The 10755-nt window shown below is 42.2% G+C and overlaps 1 protein-coding gene across 3 annotated transcripts in view; it reads left to right on the top strand.

The window, feature by feature from the left end:
• The first annotated feature begins 1273 nt into the window (after positions 1-1273).
• Positions 1274-10755, top strand: part of cracd (capping protein inhibiting regulator of actin dynamics) — a 30624-nt gene continuing 21142 nt past the window's right edge. Inside the window, exons 1-2 of one of the 3 annotated variants that reach the window (XM_021318423.2) lie at positions 1275-1499; positions 6322-6485. The gene's annotated coding sequence lies outside the window, so the exon portion shown is untranslated. Of the gene's footprint in view, positions 1500-6321; positions 6486-10755 lie in introns of all 3 variants that reach the window. The other 2 variants (XM_021318425.2, XM_021318422.2) reach the window with 2 other exon arrangements.

Raw genomic sequence — 10755 nt, 5'->3', positions numbered from 1 at the left:
ATATTCCCTGAGAGTGACTTGGCTTAATTCACTACGATTGTTCAGCGTGTACTCAAATGAAAAACTCATTCTTCCTCAAAATGAAAATATGTTTTCTAAAACAACAAAAGTGTGATGATCATAACAGTAGCAAAGGTATACTCTTGACACTGATATTCCTAAATAAAATCTATTGCACCCAAGGGCCTTTAAAGGTCACCTAATTAGTAAATGGCATAGGCTATATACAGTATGTATCTAATTTAATCTCACTATAAATCCTGCTGTTCTTGTAAAGCGTGATTGGTTTGTTACGGAACATTGTTGGACAAACAACATCATGAAGTTCAAGTAACTCTGGCCACGGATAAGGTTGTGAACAAATAGCTTGGGTTATAAAACAAAAATTCTAACTCTGACCATGTCGGAAAGCACTTTTTAATCCATAACGCTAAAACAGGAGTGGTATGTGGGGCTTCTTGTAACTCAAGAGAAACTGCAGAGATCCTTATTTGTACTGTTGCTGTCTTCCAACATGTGGAAGAAGGTGTGCTGGTCTCCCCTGTGTTCAGACTGCTATGTTGAGAAAACTAAGAATGTCGATCACTAGAGGTAGTTGGAAGGTGGATGGAGCTGAATACAGGGCAATCCTGCTAGAATACCTGCCAGCGTCAACACTGGGTGGTCGGAGCGGATCACAGACAGGAGCTCGGGAGTCGCATACTTTAAATGATGAATATTTATTGAGACACAGGCTTACTTGAACTGATAAAATAATAAAGGACCTGAGCTAACCTAATCCAACAGATTCAGGTTCGGTCCGATTCAGAGCACAGAAATGCAAACGTAAACAAAAAGGTTTCTGACTTTAAAAAGCTTGTTTTGCTACATTGATAAAATTGGAAATTTGTCATGCACGTGACAAAAACCTGAAAAGTTTAAGTGGGATACATTCTTGTGCCTTTCACTGCATGTGAATATAATGTTATTTGGACATTCCTAGTATTTTTTAAAGGCAGCATTCGAACCATGAAATATTAGTTTGTTTGTTTTTTTTTTTTTCTTTTCAAAATGAGTTTTTCTTTATATTCAAAGGTTTGGCATAATCAGTATAGGCCTACAGAGCGTAGCTGCAGGGTTAACGCCTTCCTGCATTACATTCCTCCCATTGGACGCTGGCTGCCGGGTTTTCCATTCATTCACCTGCCTCAGGAGAAGCACGCGCTTCCACTGTACCGCGCTCGCATCGTGACGCTCGGCGCTGCGCCGCGCCGCGCCGCGCCGCGCCTCGCTGCGCTCCGCCGCCGCCGCTCGCGTTGCTCTCGCAGCCACACCCTCCCTTTCTCCATCCCCGTCTCCGTCTGGCACGCGGGCAGCTGTGCGGGACCGACTCTCGGTGCGTGCGTCTTGCCTGTCGTGCACCCGCAGCATCAGCAACACAAAAGGGCTCGGAGCAGCCGGGGGACCAGGGGTTTTGATTCAGCGTCGATCGGAGGGAAGAACCGCCTTCTGACACAAAGGTGCTCGGATTTCTCTTTTCTTCCATATTGTTTGCGTTTATGCTGACTGTTTTTTTTTTTATCTATCTCCATTTGCACGACGCTGGTGACCTTGTCACCACAGCCGCCTCTTCTCATTTACAATTGACCTGCACCGATCTTCTGCTTCATCCCTCCCACAGATGTGTCTGTGTATGCGTGCGCCGTTAATGGGATATTTTCAATTTGATGCGACCTGAAATGCGCAAACGCGTTTTGCAACAGACCACGTTTGCATCCATTTTTCCTCGTATAAAGCCAAAGCAGTGGTGATCATGTGCACGCCTTTCGGATCCCGTTGGTGACAATATTATTACGGAGGCCAGATTCTTTGTTCTTTCTGTGCCTTTTTGGATGGCAATTAATAGACCGTGATCCCTGTGCGGCAGCATCCGCTAATTTGCCATTAACGTTTCGGCTGGGTATTGATTGGTGGCTTTCCAGTCTATGTTGATGGAGTCTTTCACTGAAGCAATGGCTGTCTTTTTACATGTATGATGCTCAATGCCAGCATCTGAAGCGTTGGGTTGAAACCACACAAAGGCCGTATGGCGAGGGCCTACATGTTTGAGAGGGAACAAAAAAAAAAAAAATGAAATTATAGATGTGCTTTTCCACGGGTCATCTAAACCCCTTTAAATCAATGCTTGTATTTCTGGCACAGTCAGTAGACTTTGTTGCTGAGACACTCGGAGGCAGGGAGAATTTATGGCAGTTGGCCAGGAATGAATTCACAGGGCTGCTGGTGTTGTGCTCATCGGGCTGCTGGCGTTAAGTAAACTGGTCCGTTTCATTTCCTTTTCTTAAAGGGGGTTTAATTTGGTCCCTAGTTCTCTGACATGTAGGCATAGACTGTATCACTTGCTGGGTGCTGTAGACTGTAAGGAATAAACCACGGCGCCACGGATGTGCCCTTTAGATGCAGCGCGGCTAATGGGTGGGCTATGAATGTAAGGGCTCCACCGTGTGATTGAACACCATCAACCAGTTTGAACGAGCCTAACGGTTACGAGAGTCAGATGTCATGCCAGCAGCCGTTCTCATGACACCGCAATACCTGGCTGACATTTTCCTAAGACATGGAGAGAGCCGTCTCAATGCCAGACATTCATGTTTAATGCTTAAACCCACGTCGTCCTGTCGACCGAAATAAAACGAGCACCTACATTTGAAACTGGCATAGCATTGTAAGCCAATCAGCATGTGTTCAATTGGATGAGCTTTTTGTGGTAATGCAGTAAATATTTTAATAATACTGATTTCCAAAATGTTTTAATAGCTATGCTTCTGTCACAAATCTCCCATGATACCCCGCTCTCTACGCCATACCTGCACTTTCTTCTTCACCTTTCTAGGGCACCACCTATCGCTTTAGATTGCTGACCCCAGGTGTTTAACTCTTAGTTAATGGAATTCCTCTATGTTGTGCTCTAAGAACAATTTTACATATTGTTATGGATGCCATAAACCATAAACAAGAAAATGTATTTTTTGAATAACCTTAATATAGAAATTAAAGTCTAGTTTTTGCTTTTGAATTTGAAAAAAGGTTAACAATCCTATTTATGCAAATTTGATTAGATGGTTAATAATAACAATTGGTATTATTGTTGGTAAAGCATTTTTCCCCAGCTCATATGCAAACTGGTAGATTGACAGGACATCTTAAGGCGTGTCCAAACCTTTTGGTTTGTGGGCCGAAAATGACGAGTCAAAATTCACTCAATGGCCATAGAATTAATACAAATAAATAAATGACATAACCAACATATTTTTGTGAAATTTTTTAACATGTGCAACAAAATATGATCATTTTAAATAAACAAATTAGATTATCTGTATTAGCCAATTTCAGTAAATGAATTCCAATCAGACTTTAATGCACCAACGTCTACATTTGAGTAAAAGTCGGAGAGATGCGGAACTATTTACTATTTAATTAAAGACAATGTAAAAAGTGTGGTTATTAAAAGACTTAAGGTTTTCTGTTGTACCTAACATTCAATTATATTTTAACTTGTCTGTAATAATTTTGCCTTAAATGTAAATAAAAAGTTTCCATCTGTACCAGCCACCTGGGGGGTGGGGCACAAAATCAGTACAGGGGCCATGAATGGCCTGTCTTATTCTATACTGGAAAAACAATAAAACAATCTCTTGAATGGATTTCAACACACCAAAATAGAAAAAAAAGTACATAAAATATAGTAAAGTTTCTGGTGTATTAATAAATATATTAAAAGGGAGGCAAAAAGAAGGCCAGAGAGAAACAGTTTTTTGTGTTTAGTTTCCCTGTTTTAGTTTGATTTTGTTTTTCTCGAAGAAGAAGAAGCAGAAGAAGGAAAATTATGTGAAATAAAAATTGGGGCCCCATATAAACAAACTGGCCAAATATTAGACCGTTTGCATCAACACAGTAAAAGTCAAATAAATAAATAAAAGATACAAAAGTGTTTGGGGTCCCTTTCATCCACATTCATTATCTCTACTCCTTGCAGTTTCAATCTTCAGCTTGTATCCTCCCTACTGAAAGATACATGTATGCAGGCAATGGATTGTATGCAAAAACATCTCCTTCATTAAATCCACAAATAAAACATTTGGTTTGCAGGCCACCACTGACTTAATACATAGCGGAAATTTGCCCTTAGGTCCTCAACCCAAACAGAACTGTGTACTCACCAGATAGTTGTTTATGAAGACTGTCTTCCTTTTTTTTACACTTCTGTTTGATGCAGCTAATCATGCCCTCAGAAATATGTTCCCTTGCCTAGGATATACAGTGCCTTGCAAGATTATTCATACCCATTTTCCCCTCACATTTTATCCCGTTACAACTCCAATCAATACATTATGTTGGGATTTTATATTTGTGAGTTATTCTCTGAATATTTACAACCAAGAACTGTTCAAAACCATCTTCCAGAAATTACCCATTTATCCAATCTTATAAGCCTGGCAAGGAGAATATTAATGGGAGAAGCAGCCAAGAGGCACGTGATATAGCAGAAAATACCCATGAGAAGTTACCTTTGCTGTCAAGCATTACGTGGATGAAAGTGCAATGGTCTTAGGGGACCTAGATTGCACTCCCCCCACCCCCTTACATGCAAAGGAGTCCATCTAACACTGCACATCTCCTCTGAACAAAGCATCGCCCGCTTGAATCATGGTGGAGGCAGCACCATGTTGTTGGGATGCTTCCCTTCATCAGGGACGGGGAGTCTGGTCAGAGTTGATGGGGAAACGGATGTAGAGAGATACAGAGCAGTCCTGGGAGACAACCGATAGACGCTTCGAGAGACTTGAGATTAGGGTGGAGGTTTACCCACTAGTACAGGCGTGTCCCAAAGTGTGGCCCAGGGGCCAGCCGCCAGGCCCCAACACAAAATCCTTGTCTTTTAATAACCACAAATTTTACATGCTCTTTAATTTTATAGTAAATAGGACGACATTTATCCAACGACTTTTACTCAAACACAGACTTTGGTGCAATAAAATCTGTTTGGAATTCATTTATTAAAATGAGCTAAATAGAGCTAGTCTAATGTGATTATTTATAATGATCATATTTTCTCGAACGGGTAAAAAACATTCACACTTCTTTGATTATGTTTTTCTTAAATTCATTTTTTTGGCCCTCGAGTGCTTTTGACTTCCCAATTTCAAACCGAAAAGTTTGGACACCCGTGCTCTAGTATGTCAACAGCCCTAAAGCCAAAGCTAGATGGAGGGCTTTAGATCAAAGTCCAAACCTGGATCAGTTTAACAATCAGTGGCAAGACTTAAAATTGCTGTTCCCAGACGCTCTCCTTCCAATCTGTCATCACATAAAATCCTAAAAAAAAAAAAATACAAATAAAAATAGCATTAAAGCCAAATGATTGCAAATTCCAAAAATCTAAAATGGTTCCTGGGCTTTGAATACTTTCGCGAGGCTCTGCGCGTGCTTGAATAACATTCTATTCCACCACTACGTTCCTTAAAGTCTTTCATCAGTTTAAAAGTCTCTTAGACACACTTTTACGCCCACCTTTTAAGAAATGTAGATTTAAGACATATTACTCAAAAATATTTCCATGAAAAGATGTGACTGATTGCTTCACTGCATGTTGAGTCAAGTCGCCACGCTTTCACTTAGCACAGCTGAGGATGTGGGACCCCCCGCTTTTTATCCCCGTAAGCCCAAGTTGTCAAGAGCCTCCGTCGGCCGCGCGTGTGTGAACCAGCGACCGGCTGGTGTGAGGGCCTGTTTGCGCTGCTTTTTGCTGCGCGTTTTCTGCTCCTGCACATTGTCAGAGAGTCGTCTGTCTTTGAAGTGCTGCGCTGTTCTAATACAGGCAGCAGTCAGGGCGGTAAAGCCCCATCATTACCATATCCCTGTGAGGCTACAGTGTGATCCTGCCAAAACCGGAGAGCAGGGGGAGCAGCCCTTACAGCCATTAGGATTCAGATTAAATTTAGCCATATACTGTAGAGAGGGTGTTTTTTTTTTCTGGCTGTGTGCTACTGAGGCCAAAGACCCCAGTTGCTGTTTGGTATTAGAACAAATACATTGAAATGTTTGCTTGTACTCAGAGGCTGTGCTTGTTTACTGCAGCCAGAGGGCAGGCTCTGAAAGCTTGTACCATCAGAGGCGGTTAATATACTAGACGTTTGTGGCCGTAATGCCGTCAAGCAGCTGTGGCTTGTTGTGTTAAAAACCTTTAGAATCACACGTGCATATTGCCGTGGAGCCACAACGAAGGCCTTTGTGCGCATCAGTCGGTGGAAATGATGAATGCCACTCTGTTCTCCTGCACAGGCTTATCTGACGGGGAAACAAAGTGTCACTTTGTGCCTCCTCAGCACAGTGGCACTAACAGACACAGGAGGACGCCCATCTCCCCTCAGTCAGCACCACCCCGGCCCCAGCAAGACACTCCTCCTCCCCCTAAGACTGCACATGCGCTCCTCTCTGATGCACATGTGAGTTTATGTTCCAGTCGATGTACAGTAACGGTGCAATCAAATTCATAGTAATCTGTGGATATTCAGAGGTGTTTACAGCGTGGTTCCTCTGTATGCACGCAAACACGCACACACACGCACGCAGACACACACACACTAAGACAAGCGGGTTCCTACCGCGTCTGACACCTGACTCCAGGTAATGCCCTAGATCCACGGTGACAGCAGGCAGGTGGAACGGCCGCACACTCTCAGATCCCCCCGCACACAGAACAGCAGCAGAACGGTAAGAAGGAGCTCTTCTTCACAAAGTTAGGTTTAGATCTCAATACGCCGGGTAGGCTGTTGGTTCAACGACTCTCCGGGTTAAACCAAGAGGTACCGGGAAGGTAGAACCGCTATTGGCCGCTAATTTTACACAACATAGTTGATTTTTAAGTTGATTTTTCCTGAACTACTTTTTTTGTTGTTGTTGTTGTTGCTCCGTTTGCACTGAGCTATTATCACGAGAGACAGAGTTTGTGTGCCTGATGGGCTTCTTTGTTTCCATGCATGGAAAATATAACCCTGGTCATGTGACACAGGTTGCATTTGACACCCAAATCCATTGTTTCCTTTTAATTCACCCTTTGGATCTCTATAGGTGACCAGCTCTATAACTGAGGTTAAGTTTTCCTCTGGCTTATTGGATCTGCATGTTTTTTCGTTGACAATGTTTTTTCTGGCACTTCTAACAAGGTTTTCTGCCACACTTGGTGGCACTTCTTAAAGATGGCAAGGCTGCTTGGGCAGCCGCTTTTTGCCTGGTGGCCCGGAGGGAAGAGAGCTTATTGGTTTTTATGGTTTTATAAGTATTTATGAGAATTGTTGCATGTAATAACACCACCACAAGCTCTTTCAGCATTAAAATTGTCCATGATTGTGCACAGGAACCTTGCAAAAAAGAATTCATACCATTGTTTTCATATTCTCTGTTGTTTCTACTGCAGACTTAAGAGTATTTTATTTGGGTTCTATGTAACAGACCAACACACAGTACCATGCTAAATGGTTTTCAAACTTTTAGTACATATAGAATTATAAAAAAAAAAAAGTGGTGTATATTGATAGTCAGGCCCCTTTGTTGTTAAACCCCCAAATACAGTCCAGTAGAACAGATTCCAAAATCCCCTGATAAGCAAATAAAGTTCATCTGTGTCATTTAATTTCATGATCACAGGATCATGTAGACCCCGGAGCCCAGGCAGGTCAGGCAGGTGGTTGTAGAGAGATTTTAAGAAGGTTTAAGTCATGAAACAACATATCAAGCTTTGAACATCTCACAGAATTCTGTTTAGTCTATCAAACGAAAATGTAAACCAACCTGCAAAGCTACCAGGACTGGACAGTGCACCTGACCTGACAGGCTGGACAAGGAAAGCATTATTTTGAGTAGCAGCCGAACCGTATGAGAACTCTCAAAGAGCTGCAGAGATTCCATGTTCAGATGTGAGAACCTGATGACAGGGATACGATTTGTTTTGCACGTCACCAATCTGGCCCTTATGAAGAGTCTGAAGGTAAAAGGCATTGTTGAAAGAAAGCCGTAAGAAGTCATCCTCATCGCAGTATGGCTGTTGATAGGGTTTCTTCAGGAGCTGGGAAGTTGGTCAGAGCTGATGGGCAAAGTACTGGGCAATCCAAAGAGAAAACTTGTTAGAGGCTGGAAAGGTCTTAGGACGGAGGCAGAGATTCCGGCAGGACCACAACCCGAAACATATAACCACAGGAATGGATTGCAGTCATATTCAGTAAATTTTAATATGCATTTCTAAGGGCCTTGTTTGTTAGATACAAGGCACCTTTTGAAAATATATTTTTTTAACTGGAATTAAACATACTTTTCATCAAGCCCTCATCCCTGCATGACAAATGTTGCTTTTTTTTATTGGTCTGATGCAATATTCTAATCTTAAATTATGTGTTTTGATTAGATGGAGTTGGGTGAAAATCAATTAAAGGGTTTAAAACATCATCAGTCTGTGTTAATCTATGTGCTTCTCTTAGTGAATTTTCAATAATGTTCTAATTTATTGAATATGTCTGTGTATTAAAGCATATTAATGTGTGAGAGTCGCCCTAAGTCCAGACGTAACTCCAGCTGAGAGTCTGAAGCAAGACTTGACAACCGATGTTCACACACCCTCTCCATCAAATCTATGTTTGAGCTAGTTTAGAAAGAATAGAGAAATAAACAGTCTCTAGTCTGGATGGTAGAAATGAATCCCAAAAGAGTTGCATATGTAACTACAGTAAAAGGTGGTTCTACAAATCATTGATTCAGGGGATGTGAATGCAAACCCCTTGGCCTTTTTCTGCATGGAGTTTGCAAGTTCTCCCTGTGCATGCCCGGCCTCCTCCCACTGACCAAAAGCATGACTTAATTGGTTAATTGGTTTCTGTAAATTGTCCTTAGGTATGAGTGTGTGTGTGTGCATTGTTGTTTGTCCTCTGTGTCTCTTCGTTAACTTCGGATAGACTAGTCATCTGTCCAGGGAGTATAACTTATCTTGCCAAAATCCCTCTCCTTGCAGGGATAAACTGGTATTGACAATTGGATGGTTGGATTCGTAGATTATTTTGTGTTACTACAAAATAATGCCATTCTTTTTGTTGGTCTATGATATGAAATCCACTGGGGTTTTGGGGTTGTAATTCAGATAAAATGTGTAAACAATTTGGGGGAATCAGATCTTTTACCCAGGTGACTGCGTAAAAGCTATCACCAGAAAATACGACTAGGACAGATTTCCTTCTACGTATATCAGGTGAGGTGAAAAGTTCAGCAGCACTTGAAGTAATGAGTAGGTCAACCAGACCTACTCTCATTTTTTGAACATCTTTATGAAGGAACAAAGAGCAGGTTGTTTGAAAAAAAAACGAAGAAATATGACGAAAAAAATTAAATCCTATTTTATCACTAAATTCTAACCAACCAACTTCCCAGAGCTTTGTTCTTGTCTGGGGATTTTGATGATCAACAGAGGCGTGTCTGAAACAATTACTGTAAGGAACTCAGTTTCTGTTTTGGTACAAGCCGAGCAGACGGTGATTAATCACAGCAAAGCACTGATGTTTATCTTCCGCATTTAGAATTACCCAACACTTAGCTAAATGTCAAGTGCATGTACGTGCTGCCTCATTGTAACTGTGCTCGGGACCAGCAGCCGCTGCTAAGTGAACAGCATTATGAGAAACTACAGCTGGGTTCAAGCACATGCTGGTGTGAACCAGGAGAATCATTTCAGCGGTGTGTTGTAAGAGTTGTTGTGTGTCTCAGTTTAGAGTTGCATCGGTCTGCTCTCGTCCCTGTTTCATTTTGTTCCACTTACTCTTAAGTCTTAAGTCATACAGAATGGGCGATATAGTGTCTCAGCTGAACTTTATTAATGTTCTGAATGACCATATACATGCTACTGCAGCCTGCTCTATACCAGGTGAGTCCCACACTCAAATCGACTGCCAGACCTAGCTGTAACAGTGGCATTATCACCTTGCTCATCATTGAACATAGTGTCTGTAGGTGTTGGTGGAGCAGGTGGGCTGTAGTTGTGCCTGAGATGGTGATGGTTTCTTCCTCACGACACCACGGTCTCCAGCTCAACCTCACATGACCTTGGGCTCACTGTTCTGAGCACCTTTGGTGCTTTCCAAGTTTGGCCATGGTCAAATGGCTGGATTTGCACACTGTCCCCCGCTTTGAGACAGCTCAAGGCCCTCGATGTGCAGTTTTAGTATTTCTCCTGCCTTTGTCTGTTGGTGATAAGTCCTTGGTTGTTGGTTGTCACTTTGGGCTCCAACAGGGACTCTTTAGTAGGAAGAAGGGTCTGGGTTCTTCTACTCAAAAGTCTGTAGGGCAGGCTTGTGTCCAGATCTTGGCTTGGAGTATTACAATGATCCCGCATAGCCAAGTATGGATCTTGGCCCCCAGATGCAGCTTTCTGCCGTTTAGCTGGTTTGACTGCAGACTCTGCCTTTCTGTTGCTTTGTGGGTATCCAGTTGAAGATGTTCAGTGCTTAAATTCCCACTTTTGCTGAATGTCTTAATTTCTTGTAATGAATAAAGCAACCCGTTATCTGAAATCAGCACATCTGGTATCCCCTGATGAGCAACTATTGGCATTTAGTCCTTATTATGGCAAGAAAACAGATCAGTTCCTACTTTTGACCAGGGTCTGTAAGAGACGTCATGGGGCTGCAAGTCTCTTTCTGTTGTTAGGGGTCAACTGACCTGCAAATGTCACATTTT

This window comes from Fundulus heteroclitus, chromosome 9 (assembly GCF_011125445.2).
Source record: "Fundulus heteroclitus isolate FHET01 chromosome 9, MU-UCD_Fhet_4.1, whole genome shotgun sequence".
Lineage (NCBI taxonomy): Eukaryota > Metazoa > Chordata > Actinopteri > Cyprinodontiformes > Fundulidae > Fundulus > Fundulus heteroclitus.
The sequence above is the reverse complement of the archived record's forward strand: the minus strand, read 5'-3'. Positions and strand labels throughout refer to the sequence as shown.